The 14,851-nt window shown below is 38.7% G+C and overlaps 1 long non-coding RNA gene across 1 annotated transcript; it reads left to right on the top strand.

The window, feature by feature from the left end:
* Positions 1-2,509: 2,509 nt before the first annotated feature.
* On the top strand, positions 2,510-13,509 carry LOC147341573 (uncharacterized). The gene is made up of 5 exons (XR_015159142.1): positions 2,510-2,658; positions 10,388-10,598; positions 10,966-11,142; positions 11,582-11,682; positions 13,211-13,509. It is a non-coding gene; the product is annotated as an uncharacterized LOC147341573 (long non-coding RNA).
* The last annotated feature ends 1,342 nt before the right edge of the window (positions 13,510-14,851 follow it).

Raw genomic sequence — 14,851 nt, 5'->3', positions numbered from 1 at the left:
ATTGGCGTTGCTCTTTCTGTCAAAGCATTGCATCCTAAGAACCTTTGTAAAAGTTCCAAAGTACCTACTCTCTTACTCTTAAGTTGAAGACCAGGTTATTAGAAACCCAGAGAACATTTGGCTACTGAATTGACTAATAAGGAAAAAAGAAAAATATATATTCCCTACACATTAAAGGAAACAATAGGTTCTACTGGGGAACTACTCCTATTTCCTTGTAGAGAGGCAAGGCTCTGAATAGATTCTGAAGCATCCTGCATGGGATGAAGTAATTTTTCAGTGTTCTTTATGGGATGGGCTGAAAAGTGTCAACCAGAGCAGCCATTAAGGAAGGAAAATTTCCCTCAAATTGACTTCAACTGCAGAAAATAGTATGGAAAGAATGTGAAAGAAAGAACATCTGCTTCCAGGCTCCCCTTTTAGCATTGAAATGAAATTCACCAGCATACAGTGAACCATTTTCTAGTTTGCAGTTCAGTGGCATTTAGCGCATTCTTAGTATTATGCTCCAACCACCTCTCTCTAGTTTCAAAACATTTTTATCATCTCAGGCAAAACTCCATCTCCTTCAAGGAATCACTCTTCACCCCCTCCCTCACCCCACTGATGACCACTATTCTGCTTTCCGTCTATGGATTTGCCTGTTCTGGATGTGTCATGAAAAAGATGAATACAAGATGTGACCTTTTGTGTCTGGTTTCTTTTACTTAGCATAATATTTAGAGGTTCATTCAAGTTGTAACCTATATCAGAACTTCATTCCTTTTTCATGGCTGAATGATATTCCATGGTATGGCTACGCCAAAATTTGTTTGTATGTTTGGGTTGTTTCCACATTTTGGCTATGATAAAGAGTGCTGTTGTAAACAGTTATGAGTAAGATTCTGTGTTGGCATGTTTTTGTTTATCTTGGATAGACACCTAAGAGGGGAATTGCTGGGTTACATAGTAATTCCATTTATAACTTCTGAGGAACCACCAAATTGTTGTCCCTTTTACCTTCCCACCAGCACATCTGGTTGGCACTTGTGTTCTGGGGTTCTCATTAGAACCTAGTGAATGTGAAGTGGTGTCACATTGTGGTTTGGCTTTCTCATTCCTCAATGACTAACGATTTTGAACAGCTTTTCATGTCTTTGTTGGCCGGTTTTATATAGTCTCTGGAGAGATGTCTATTCAAGTCCTTTGCTCACTTTTAAATTGGGTTGTTTTTCATTTTGTAGTTTAACCATGAGAGTTCCTTATATTTTTTGGATAAGAAAACATCAGATATGTGACTTGCAAATATTTTCTCCTGTTCTGTATGGTGTCTTTTCACATTCTAGATAATGTTCTTTGCATAGTACGTTCGCTTTTTCTGAGTGTGTAGAAGAATATATTTTTTGGAAGTGTCTGTGAACTTGTTATAAAAGCATTCCCCACTCAGGCTTTTACTGTTATTTTTATGTCTGCATTTTACTTTCCTCTCCTAAAGTGTCTGCATGATCGTTTATTCCCATCTTTCCACCTTAGGGCTCAAGCAAAGCATTTTGCTTCTTTTTCAGTTATAATAATTCAGACATAAGGAAAAAAAGTAGTCAATAACACAGTACTTTTAACGTATATACTACCATTGAGATATGAATGACATGAAGCATGATATATACAATTACAGTGTTATTTGACCATTTAAAGCTCTACCCTCTCACCTAAAGTTGTTAAGGCACTTTTTCTGTGACCATGGGAGAAGGGAATGCAAATGACCCCACCAAAACCATTTTGAACAGGAAATGGTGTTGCTTTTTTCCCCTTATGCATTTATTGTAGACATTTCATAACTAACCAAAAGATAAAGCTAGTTTGCTGATTCTCATATTTTTAGACCTTACTCAAGTTTACAGAACTCTTCATGGAGCTTACACAAAAATTTTGGAGGTTATGCACACAAAGAAAAGACTTTTAGGCACTTTCTTCAGAGTTGCCTTTTATGGCCAAGTAAGTATTCTTTAGTTCATCAAGTTGTTTTCCTTTTTAAACATTCACCTTTGAGTTATTAGAGTACCATAGCAGCAGTTACTGGCCCTAGGATTCTGTCTAGATAAAGCACCTGTCACAAGAGCAGGTGTGACACTTTCTCAGTGTAATGTTCACTTTGGTCTCCAGATCTAAATCCACTAGGTCAGAGGACAGCATATAAGATTTGAAGTTTCCTTCAGTTTCATTTTCAGTCAGGCTTCTTAAATGTTAATTTAAGTACTGAATTGAGTACTGAAAGTTCTCAAATAAAAATCAGGTAAGTATACAAGTGATGAAAAATTGAGTGTAAAAACCTTCAGGCCAATGATATGCTCATATGACTGTGAGTTTGAACGTTCTCATTTATTCAGCTACAATATATACATGTGGCTTTTAGAACTATTATTTAAAATCTATTTCAACTACATTATTTCTGATTACTTAGTAGATGTTCTCTAAATGCTGCATTTGCTCATAATGCTTATAAAGTATTGTGTGTTTAACTTTATAATAGTCTTTTTTCTTGAAGAAGAGGATGGAAAGGAGTACATCTATAAAGAGCCAAAGCGCACTGGCCTCTCAGAGATTTCCCTGAGACTTGTTAAACTTTATGGTGAAAAATTTGGTACAGAGAATGTCAAAATAATTCAGGATTCAGACAAGGTAACATGCCCTGCATTTTGAAATCATTATTTATTAGTACCAGATGTAGCACATTGCTTCTGATTTTTTCCTTTTTTAGCTGGTGGAGGAGAGACATGGGAAATAGAGTCTTTCCAGATCCTAAAATAAAGGACAGGGGCTTTGGAATCAGAGAGAAGGAATAAGATCTCCATTCTCTGCCACTTACTAGCTGTGTGACCATGGGGAATATACTTAACCTCTCTTGGCCTCATTTTTCTTGTTAGTAAATGAACTTAATAATAGTGCCTTCCTCATAGAGTTGTTGCATGAATTCAGTTCAGCTCAGTTGTGACCTACTCTTAGCGACCGCATGGACTGCACCATGCCAGGCTTCCCTGTTCCTCACCAACTCCCGGAGCTTGCTCAAACTCATGTCCATTGAGTCGGTGATGCCATCCAACCATCTCATCCTTTGTCATCCCCTTCTCCTCTTGCCTCAGTCTTTCCGAGCATCAGGGCCTTTTCCAATCAGTCAGTTCTTCGCATCAGGTGGCCAAAGTATTGGAGTTTCAGCTTCAGCATCAGTCCTTCCAATGAATATTCAGGACTGATTTCCTTTAGAATGGACTGGTTGGATCTCCTTGCAGTCCAAGGGACTCTCAAGAGTCTTCTCCAGCACCACAGTTCAAAAGCATCAACTGTTCCGTGCTCAGCTTTCTTTATAGTCCAACTCTCACATCCATACATGACTATTGGAAAAACCATAGCTTTGACTCGATGGACCTTTGTCAGCAAAGTAATGTCTCTGCTTTTTAATATGCTGTCTAGGTTGATAAATGGCACCTCACTCCAGTACTCTTGCCTGGGAAATCCCATAGACGTAGGAGCCTGGTAGGCTACAGTCCATTGGGGCGCGAAGAGTTAGACATGACTGAGTGACTTCACTTTCACTTTACACTTTCATGCATTGGAGAAGGAAATGGCAACCCACTCCAGTGTTCTTGCCTGGAGAATCCCAGGGACAGCGGAGCCTGGTGGGCTGCCATCTATGGGTTCGCACAGAGTTGGACAGGACTGAAGCGACTTAGCAGCAGCAGCAGCAGGTTGATCATAGCTTGTCTTCCAGTGAGCAAGCATCTTTTAATTTCATGGCTGCAGTCACCATCTGCAGTGATTTTGGAGCCCAAGAAAATAAAGCTTGTCACTGTTCCCATTGTTTTCCCATCAATTTGCCATGAACTAGTGGGATGGGATGCCATGATCTTCATTTTTTGAATATTGAGTTTTAAGCCAAATTTTTCACTCTACTCTTTCACGTTCATCAAGAGCTCTTTAGTTCCTCTTCACTGTCTGTCATAAGGGTGGTGTCATCTGCATATCTGAGGTTTTTGATATTTCTCCTGGCAATCTTCATTCTAGCTTGTGCTTCATCCAGTCTGACATTTTGCACGATGTACTGTGCATATAAGTCAAATAAGCAGGGTGACAATATACATCCTTGATAGTTGTAGGGATTAAATTATTCAATGTATGGAAAGTGATTAGAGTTCCTGATATATAAGAAGGCATTTGATAATAACATAGAAACTAGCATGCTCAATAGAAGTTAGCCATTATTGTTAATGTTGTTGTGCCTCATGATTGTCAATTGCATACTTTATGATTAAAATCATCTTAGGTGGGACTTCTCTGGTGGTCCAGTGGGCAGGAGTTTGCCTGCCAGTGAAGGAGACACAGGTTTGATCCCTAGTCCAGGAGGATTCCACATGTTGTGGGGAAACTAAACCTGTGCGCCACAGCTACTGTGCGTGCACTCTGATCCCGGCACCACAACTAGAGAGTACTCACAGCTCACCACAGCTAGAGAAAGCCCACACACCGCAGCGAGGAGGATCAAATGCAGCCGAACATAAACATAAATAAATGAGATTTTTAAAGGAAAAATCATCTTACGACACACATTTCACTCTTAAGATAGCCTTAGTTCAGTAGCTATATTTGCAGTGATGTAGGTTTAGGAGAGATGCCTTGATCTAAAGATGATCCATCCCACTAGACCCTGCCAAGGCAAGGATGAGAAAGGTTCCAGCACAAGAGGCTGTTTCTTAGAAACGCATAGTTCCTTATAGACAGAATTGCAGAAGAGCACAATGGGAATGACTGATTGTCCTTAGTCACCATGGGCATGTTCAGGATGAGAGCTGATTTTTACGGTAGGAAAGCCCTTTAACACGGTGCAAGATCTGCAGGCCCCAGAAATACGTACCGAGTGACTGTGATGTGCATGGTGCTCTGCAAAACACTTGATAGCTAACAGCCAGCATTGCCAGAGTGAAAGGCCCTTGGCGATGGTAAAGACACTTCATTTTCTACCATGAAAATGATCTCTTCACTTTGTAAATTTAGCTGTATCTTATGGAGATGATTGTATCTTGAATATCTTAGATATTTAAAATGTATACTGACAGGTCCAGAATTCATTAATATTTGGCAAAACCTCTCTGCTTCTTATCAGTCTCAGTCTTCTGTGTTGTTTTATTGAATTAAGACAACAGAAAATTTTCTCTTTTGTAGCCAGCAAGTTTTAGGCTTGCTACCACACTACTGATACTATAAATGGAAAGTTATTAGAAAGCCAGGCTTGCAGAAAAACATGCAGTTTTCTGCTTTATGCTGCCTCTGAAAACCTGGCCAACAGGCACTAATAACAAACCACCATCAGGCAGCTGGACTCCTGACCCTCTTTGTAAACACAATATTTTACTCACTCTTCATAGGCAACAGATAAAAGAAGCAGTTGCTACTTTTAAAATCCTTCTTCTTTCTTAATGTGTGAAGTTGAAAATTTGAAACACTCTTTTACTTGCCAAAGAATAAAATCTGCTTAAGGGCACAAACAATTTAAAGAACAGTGGGCAATATTTTCCAGTATTTTAAATGTACGTTTCCTGGACCCAATAATTTCACGTTTAAGATTTTATCTTGTAGATGTACACAAAGATATACGTTTAAGATGTTTATTGCTATAAGGTTTATGTAACAAAAACCTGGAAACAATCTGTGTCCATACAGTTAAGGAAATGGTACTACCCTCGTAATGGATATAGCTAAACTACTTTAAAAATTTATAAGTATTTAAATGAACCAACCAAGATATATTCTTGAGAGAAAAATGTGAGATGCAGACATTATGGGCAGGATGATTACATTTGTGAAAACTGATACTTTCAGACACTCACTTGTGTATGCTTAGGAAATTTCTGGAATGATACAAAGTTGGTTTTTAATTTACTTATTTTAATTGGAGGATAATTACTTTACAATATTGTGGGTTTCTTTGCTATACATCAGTATGAATCAGCCATAGATGGAATGATACAAAAGTAGTAATAGTTATCCCTAAAGAGATAGACTAGAGTCTTATGGAGAAGAAAAACATTTATTTTCAAGTGTACCCTCATGTACTTCTTGAATGTTTTACCATATACTTTATTTTTATGAGGTTAAAATCAGTCTTGACCTCTTTTTTATTTCTTTTCTATGTTTTGTCTAGGCCAGATAATTAACTTCAACTATTTCCTTAGGTTTCACTGGAGAAATCTAGATATTTAATTGGAAAGAAAATAAAGAATTTTTGAATGTAGGCTTTTTGGAGAAGTTTTAAGAACTACTAAGAAAATTTCTATCCCTTGTCACAGAATTGAATACAGTGTTTGCTATGGGTTTTCCACAGTGGCCCTTGGTCAGATTGTAGTCATTTCCTTCCATTCCTAGTTTGTTGAGTGTTTTCATTATGAACAGGTGTTAATTTTGTCAAATGCATTTTCTGCATTGATTGAGATGATCATGTTTTTTTTTTTTCTTCATTATGTTAATGTAGTATATTGCTTCTTTTGTTGCAGAGCATGGGCTCTAGAGTACATGGGTTCAGTAGCTGTGGTACAGGGGCTTTTTTAGTTGTGGCGCCCTGGCTTAGTCATCTTGCAGCGAGATCTTAGTTCCCCTACTGGGGATTGAACCCACATCCCCTGCAATGGATGGAGGATTCTTAACAAGTGGACCACCAGGAAAGTCCTGTAGACTAATTATATCTTAATGTAAAGTCTCTTAAATCATGCAGCAATCAAAAAACAGAAATATGTTGCTATTGTTATGATAATACTAGATTTTATAATTACCAAGACCTTTATACAGGTTTGAATTACTGTCTGATGTTCTTTCATTGTGACCAGCAGGACTCCCTTTGGTGTTTCATATGGGGCAAGCCTAGTGGTGTAAAAGCTGGCTTAAAACTCAACATTCAAAAAATGAAGATCATGGCATCCCATCCCACTCAGTTCAGTTCACTTCAGTTCAGTCGCTCAGTCATGTCCGACTCTTTGCGACCCCATGAATCACAGCACGCCAGGCCTCCCTGTCCATCACCAACTCCAGGAGTTCACTCAGACTCACGTCCATCGGGTCAGTGATGCCATCCAGCCATCTCATCCTCTGTCATCCCCTTCTCCTCCTGCCCCCAATCCCTCCCAGCATCAGAGTCTTTTCCAATGAGTCAACTCTTCATATGAGGTGGCCAAAGTACTGGAGTTTCAGCTTTAGCATCATTCCTTCCAAAGAAATCCCAGGGCTGATCTTCAGCACAGAGTGGTTGGATCTTCACGGCAAATTGATGGGGAAACAATGGAAACAGTGACAGGCTTTATTTTCTTGGGCTCCAAAATCACTGCAGATGGTGACTGCAGCCATGAAATTAAAAGATGCTTGTTTACTGGAAGAAAAGCTATGACCAACCTAGACAGCATATTAAAAAGCAGACATTACTTTGCTGACAAAGGTCTATCTAGTCAAAGCTAAGGTTTTTCCTTTAGTCATGTATGGATGTGAGAGTTGGACTATAAAGAAAGCTGAGCATGGAACAGTTGATGCTTTTGAACTGTGGTGCTGGAGAAGACTCTTGAGAGTCCCTTGGACTGCAAGGAGATCCAACCAGTCCATCCTAAAGGAAATCAACCCTGGGTGTTCACTGGAAGGACTGATGCTAAAGCTGAAACTCCAGTACTTTGGCCACCTGATGCGAAGAACGGACTCATTGGAAAAGGCCCTGATGCTGGGAAAGATTGAAGGCAGGGGGAGAAGGGGATGACAAAGGATGAGATGGTTGGATGGCATCACCGACTCAATGGACATGAGTTTGAGCAAGCTCCAGGAGTTGGTGAGGAACAGGAAAGCCTGGCCTGGTGCAGCCCATGGGGTCGCAAGGAGTAGCACACGACTGAGTAATTGAAGTGAACTGAGTGGTAATGAACTCCTTCAGCTATTCTTTACCTGGGAATGTCTTAGTTTCTCCCTCACTATTAAGGACAGCTTTGCAAGATATAGAATTCTTGATTAATAGATATGTTTTTTGTTTAAAGTCCACTGCCTTCTGACCATCAACATTTCTGATGAGAAATCTGACCATCTTACTCAGGATCCCTTATATGTGACAAGTCTTTGTCTCTTGCTTCTTGCAAAATTCTCTCTTTGCCATAGTAAAATAATTAGCATTCATTAAAAAAATAATTTTTAAAAAAAGAAAAAAATTCTCTCTTTGGCTTTGACTTTTGACATTTGATTTTAATATGTCTCAGCATGGATCTGTTTGAGTTACCCTGCTTGGAGTTTGTTGAGTTTTGTGTCTCTCATAAGATTTGAGTGTTCACCCATTATTTCTTCAGATAGTCTCCCTGTCCCTTTCTCTCTCTTTTATCCTTCAAAGACTCCCATAGTGTGCATGTTGACCTGCTGGATGATATTCCTCATGTTCCATAGCCTCTGTCTCTCTTCAGTTTTTTTCCTTTGTGTTCCTCTGATCCATCATTGACATCGTCTTATCCTCAAATTGGCTATACCTGCTGAAATGTGTCTTTGAATCCCTCTGGTGATGTTTCATTTCAGTTGTTGTATTTTTCAGCTCTGACAAAAAAGGTTTTGGTTTCCTTTTAGATTTTCTAGCTCTTTATTGATAACGGTATTTTGTTGATACATAATTTCCTTGACGTTTTCCACAACTTCCTTTAGTTCTTTGATCATGAATACTGTTGTTTTAATGTCTTTTTCTAGGAGATCTGCTATCACTTTTTTTTCAGTGATAATGTCTATTGGTTTATTTTTCTTTTTTGAATGGGCCATACTGTCCTATTTCTTTGTATGCCTTGCAATTTTTTTTGGTGTTGAAAACTGGACATTTGTATTTAATATTGTGATCTCTCTGAAAATCAGATTCTCTCCCTGTCCCAGAGTTTCCTGGGTTTTGTTGTTGTTTTTAATTGTTGTAAGCTGTGTCTGTCCCAAGAATCCACCTGAGGTGTAAATTTGGGATCTTCTCAAGTCTTTTCTGAGCCTGTGCCTTCCCCTGAGCATGCGCAGTGACTTTCTAGTCACCCTCATTTATGCAGTTACCTTTGAACAGTCTAGTATTGGATGTCTGGCTCCTAAGAGGGGATGGAGAGGAAAATGAAAGAGAGAGGAAAGGTGCTGGTCTGTTAAATCCCCTGAAAGTCACTTTAGGCAGAGGGGGAGGGCATTGCAACAAAGGGAAGAGGTGGTATAAAAATGGCCACAGCCTCTTTGACTGTCCCCCTGTGACCAGAAGCAGCAATCAGCAGTCATAGCACAGATTCACAATATTTGGAAGACAGGGTCTTTGTTCATCCTGGCTCCTACAAGCTGCTCTAGGAATATGCACACAGCTATCTGCCATAGTACTTGAGGGATGAGGTATGGGTGGCTGCCATTGTGCCCACAGTTAAAATTGAACAAAATCAAATTTAAGGCAATTTTCTGTCCAAGCCTTCCCCTGGAAGTTGCAAGTCTTCAACAGATTCCAGAGATCCAAAATTGTTCCATCAGATAGGTAATGACGGTGTAACTATTGTCTCTATAAGAAGATAGACGTCTGGTGCTCTGCCATCTTCTGAGAATCCTCTCTGTAATAGGTATTTTTTGAGGTGGAACTCAGATGGTAAAGTGTCTGCCCACAATGTGGGAGACCCGGATTCGGTTCCTGGGTTGGGAAGATCCCCTGGAGAAGGAAATGGCAATCCACTCCAGCACCCTTGCCTGGAAAATCCCATGGACGGAGGAGCCTGATAGGCTACAGTCCATGGGGTCGCAAAGAGTCGGACACGACTGAGCGATTTCACTGTCACTTTCAAATGTGCAGTTAGCCATTTTAATATATGGGGAACACATGTACAACAGTGGTGGATTCAAGTCAATGTATGGCAAAACCAGTACAGTATTGTAAAGTACTTAGCCTCCAATTAAAATAAACAAATTTATATTATAAAAATTAAAAAATAAAAATAAGTAAAAATTTTAAAAAAGAAATTGAATGTAACGTAAAAGCAAATAAAAGTAAATTTTTTAAAAAAGCAAATGATAAAGCAATGCTCAGCATGATCTCCAGTTTGTAAATAAATATATATGCATAGAAAAAAAGATTACAAGGAAATATATGAGAATGTAAATGATGGTCATTGCTGAGTGGTAGCATTGCAGTTTTTTCTGTCTACATTTCTGTAATCTCCAAATAGCTTCTGTAACTTCTTAATAATCAGAAGGAGACAATCCTTGAAGAAAGAGCAAAGATCTCTTCCAACTGTGTATTCATCTCCCAGTGTATTCAATGACACTGTTCCACAGTTGATCTCAGAGGGGTTAGTAGCTTACCTGTACCCCATTTTCCCTCCTGTTTAATAAAACACAAAACTTTCTTACTTTCCAGGTAAATGTCAAAGAGCTTGATCCCAAATATGCTCATATCCAAGTCACTTATGTGAAGCCCTACTTTGATGATAAAGAACTCACAGAAAGAAAAACTGAGTTTGAAAGAAACCATAATATCAACAGATTTGTTTTTGAGGCTCCTTATACATTGTCAGGCAAAAAGCAAGGCTGTATAGAGGAACAGTGCAAACGCCGTACAATCTTGACTAGTAAGTAGGACTTGGCATAACTTCTTTGTTTGACATGATCTTTTTTGATACATACAAGTAGCAGCTGGTCAGCAGGAAAATGTAATTGAAATTTTAATCATTTATTGTTCTGCTGTTCAGTCACTCACTTACACAAACATGCTATGTTATAAACCATTCCTTTCCCATATGTAAGTATGTAATTCATGCTTAGTCTGAGTCGTCTCAGAGAGAATTTCTCCTTCAGTCCTGAAGTAATAAGGCACCTATTTGGTCTCTAAGGGATTTTCCAGAGAAAATATGGGGAGAATTAAGCACAATAGATTTTTTTTTAATTTGGCTGATTTACTATCTTAAAAACTCATCTGTCAATCTTAATCTTTAATAGCTTCAAACTCGTTTCCATATGTGAAGAGGATTTCTATAAACTATGAACAGCAGATTCATTTAAAGACAATTGATGTTGCCACGGATAAAATAAAATAAAGCTGCAGAGCTTTGCTCTTCTGCTGACGTGGACATGATTCAGCTCCTACTTAAATTGCAGGGCTGTGTTTCAGTGCAGGTATGTTGGTTGCTAACCATGTATTAAACGTTTCTTGTTGTTCCTCTCACTTTCATAAGGGCACAGAACAAACACTAATTGTAATTGTCTTATACTCTGACTGGGTGCAAAAACCTCTACATTATTTATTAATTTAATAAAGACATTATGTTCAGTTTCTGTAAATTTTTTGTTATGTCAGATAGCTTTAACATAAATCCCTCTGACTATAGCCAAGCCCTATATTTAGATAGGAGAAATTGTTAAGTAACTTGTTAGAGTATAATTTTGGCAGATGATTTGCTTTAGTTAATCTTTTTTAAGTAAATTTATAATAAGATAGTAAATATGTTTCTCAGGTATGGATCTTTAATATAGTATTCTTTTTAAAAAGAGAAATGCAAAAATGACTTTTTAATTACATTCTGACAACTCTCATTTTTCTCCTTTTGTAATTTAGGTAAATGCAGGTCCATTGGCATATGCAAGGGCTGTCTTAAATGACAGTCAAGATAGCAAGTATCCACCCAAAAAAGTAAATGAGTTGAAAGACATGTTTAGGTAAGTGCTTTGTAGTTTTCAGATCAGACCACTATTTTTTTTTACTCCATTGTCTTCTTAAGTGAAACCAAAATATTCACCAAATTATGTCCCTCTAAAAAATTATCGATTCCCTTTTATAAAGTTTAAGTTACCTTCCAATGGTATTTTAGGTAGTGAGGAAATGTGTGATCTCTTTCTTGCTGCCGAACTGTAACAATCTCCTAATGACCCAAGGCATTAAATATGGCAACCACTTCATTGCTCTGGATATTGTGACACAAACAGAAGCCTACATTCATTACGTGATTTCCTCCTTTGCCTGACTGACCTCATGTCACAGCTTTTCCAGATCATTTAGGGTAGGAAGGGTTGGATAGGCTTACTTCTATCCTGTATCCTTAGTTCCACTTGGATTCTGCCAGACTAGGGCATACGATATCATCTCTGGTCTGAGAGTCCCTCTAAGGCAAGGCATGTTTGAATGATCACGAAGTAGAAAAAATCTGTTTTGTGTATAAAAGAGTTTACATTCAGAATAAGAGGGAGAGATGAGTAAAGCAGACTGAGTAGAAGGAGAACTTCCACTCATTTGCTCCCAACTTACTTCATTTATTTTTCCTATCTCTGTATTATCAGCTATTTCAGGTTACATAGTAACCAGTAGTCATTCATTCAATATTTATTAATGCCTGCTGCTGCTGCTAAGTTGCTTCAGTCATGTCTGACTCTGTGCAACCCCATAGACGGCAGCCCACCAGGCTCCCCCATCCCTGGGATTCTCTAGGCAGGAACACTGAAGTGAGTTGCCATTTCCTTCTCCAGTGCATGAAAGTGAAAAGTGAAAGTGAAGTCACTCAGCCGTGTTTGACTCTTAGCGACCCCGTGGACTTCAGCCCACCAGGCTCCTCCATCCAGGGGATTTTCCAGGCAAGAGCACTGGAGTGGGGTGCCATTGCCTTCTCCGTATTAATGCCTGGCATGTAAAAAAAGATTCTACTAGTTGCTATCATAGGGATACAGAACAAATGGTCAGTGAGGTACTTTGTCCCCTAAGTTTTGCATTCTAATTATGCACATTAAACATATACATATGAAATAATGGAAAGATATTTTTATGATAAGTCATCAACTCCCTGTCACCACTCTTACCAACCCAGGGCAGATACTTCATACCTATAACACCCAGCACTGTACTGGGTACATAGCCCCAAATTAGCTATTTTTGAATAAATGACATTATCTACAGATATAAATTACTGTGAGCACAAGCATAGCTGATACCATATCACGTAAATGACTGAGCAGGTTGGCTTCCTAGAGGGTTAAATATTTTGAGCTAGGTTTTGAAAGAGATAAGAAACCAGAAGCAAAGATGGAAAAGAAAAGATATTTCAGATTAGGAGATGGCATTAACAAAACCACAGTGAGAAAATATGGGATTCTATTCTTCCTTCTAGGCAAACCATGGTTAAAGTAAATATTAAATGGTCAGTGAGACTTTTGCGTAATAAGTAACAAAAACTTTACCTTTGATCTTCATCTACAGGAAGTTCATCCAAGCATGCAGCATTGCACTGGAACTAAATGAGTGGTTAATGAAAGAGGATCAGATTGAATACCATGAAGAGCTCACGTCAAATTTCAGAGACATGGCGAAAGAATTGTCTGACATTATTCATGAACAGGCAAGTATTAGAGTGATTGAAAAGGAAAACATGATCTGGGTCCCTAAAATGTTACTTAGCAAACCAATTAGTTTGAAATGGTGTTACAATGAAATCAAGTCTGTTATTTTAAAATTTGTTTGTATATTCTTTAACCATTAAATAATGTAATGAAAATTAGAGTTTTTAAAATTTATTTATTTTTTAATTTAAAGATAATTGCTTTACAGAATTTTGTTTATTTCTGTCAAACATCAAAATACGTCAGCCATGCTGCTGCTGCTGCTGCTGCTGCTGCTAAGTCGCTTCAGTCCTGTCCGACTTTATGCGACCCCACAAACAGCAGCCCACCAGGCTCCCCCATCCCCAGGATTCTCCAGCCAAGAACACTGGAGTGGGTTGCCATTTCCTTCTCCAATGCATGAAAGTGAAAAGTGAAAGTGAAGTCGCTCAGTCGTGTCCAACTCTTAGCGACCCCATTGACTGCAACCTACCAGGCTCCTCCATCCATGGGATTTTCCAGGCAAGAATACTGGAGTGGGGTGCCATCGCCTTCTCTGGAATCAACCATAGCTATACATATATTCTTCCCTGTTGAACCTCCCTCCGATCTCCCTCCCCATTCTGTCCCTCTAGGTTGATACAGAGCCCCTGTTTGAGTTTCTTGAGAGAGATATAGCAAATTTAGTTGGCTATCTATTTTACATGTGGTAATGTAAGTTTCCATGTTACTCTCTCCATACATCTCCCCTCTCCTCCCCTCTCCCCATGTCCATAAGTCTTTTCTTTATGTCTGTTTCTCCATTGCTGCCTTGCAAATAAATTCTTCAGTACCAACTTTTAGATTCGGTATATATGCATCAGTATACAATATTTAACTTTCTCTTTCTGACTGACTTCACTCTGTATAATAGGCTCTAGGTTCATCCACCTCATCAGAACTGACTCAAATATGTTCCTTTTTGGCTGTGTATATGTATGACAACTTCTTTATCCATTCATCTGTCGATGGACATCCAGGTTGCTTCCATGTTCTAGCTATTGTAAACAGTGCTGCAATGAACAGTGGGATACATGTGTCTTTTTCAATTTTGGTTTCCTCAGGGTATATGCCTAAGAGTGGGATTGCTGGGTAATATGGTGGTTTTATTCCTAGGTTTTTAAGGAACCATCTTCCAGAGTGGCTGTATCAATTTACATTGCCACCAACAGTGCAAGAGTGTTCCCTTTTTTCCACACCCTCTCCAGCATTTATTGTTTGTAGACTTTTTGACAGTGGCCATTCTGACTGGAGTGAGATGATACCGCATTGTAGCTTTGATTTGCATTTCTCTAATAATGAGTGATGTTGAGCTCATTTTCATGTGTTTGTTAGCCATCTGTATGTCTTCTTTGGAGAAATGTCTGTTTAGGTCTTTTTGCCACCTTTTGATTGGGTTGTTTGATTTTCCTGGTATTGAGTTGTATGAGCTACTTGTATACTTTGGAAATTAATCCCTTGTCAGTTGTTTCATTTCCTATTG

This window comes from Bos grunniens, chromosome X (assembly GCF_055505025.1).
Source record: "Bos grunniens cultivar Pamir isolate PY7600 chromosome X, Bosgru_T2T1.0, whole genome shotgun sequence".
Lineage (NCBI taxonomy): Eukaryota > Metazoa > Chordata > Mammalia > Artiodactyla > Bovidae > Bos > Bos grunniens.
This window is presented reverse-complemented; position numbering and strand designations above follow the sequence as displayed.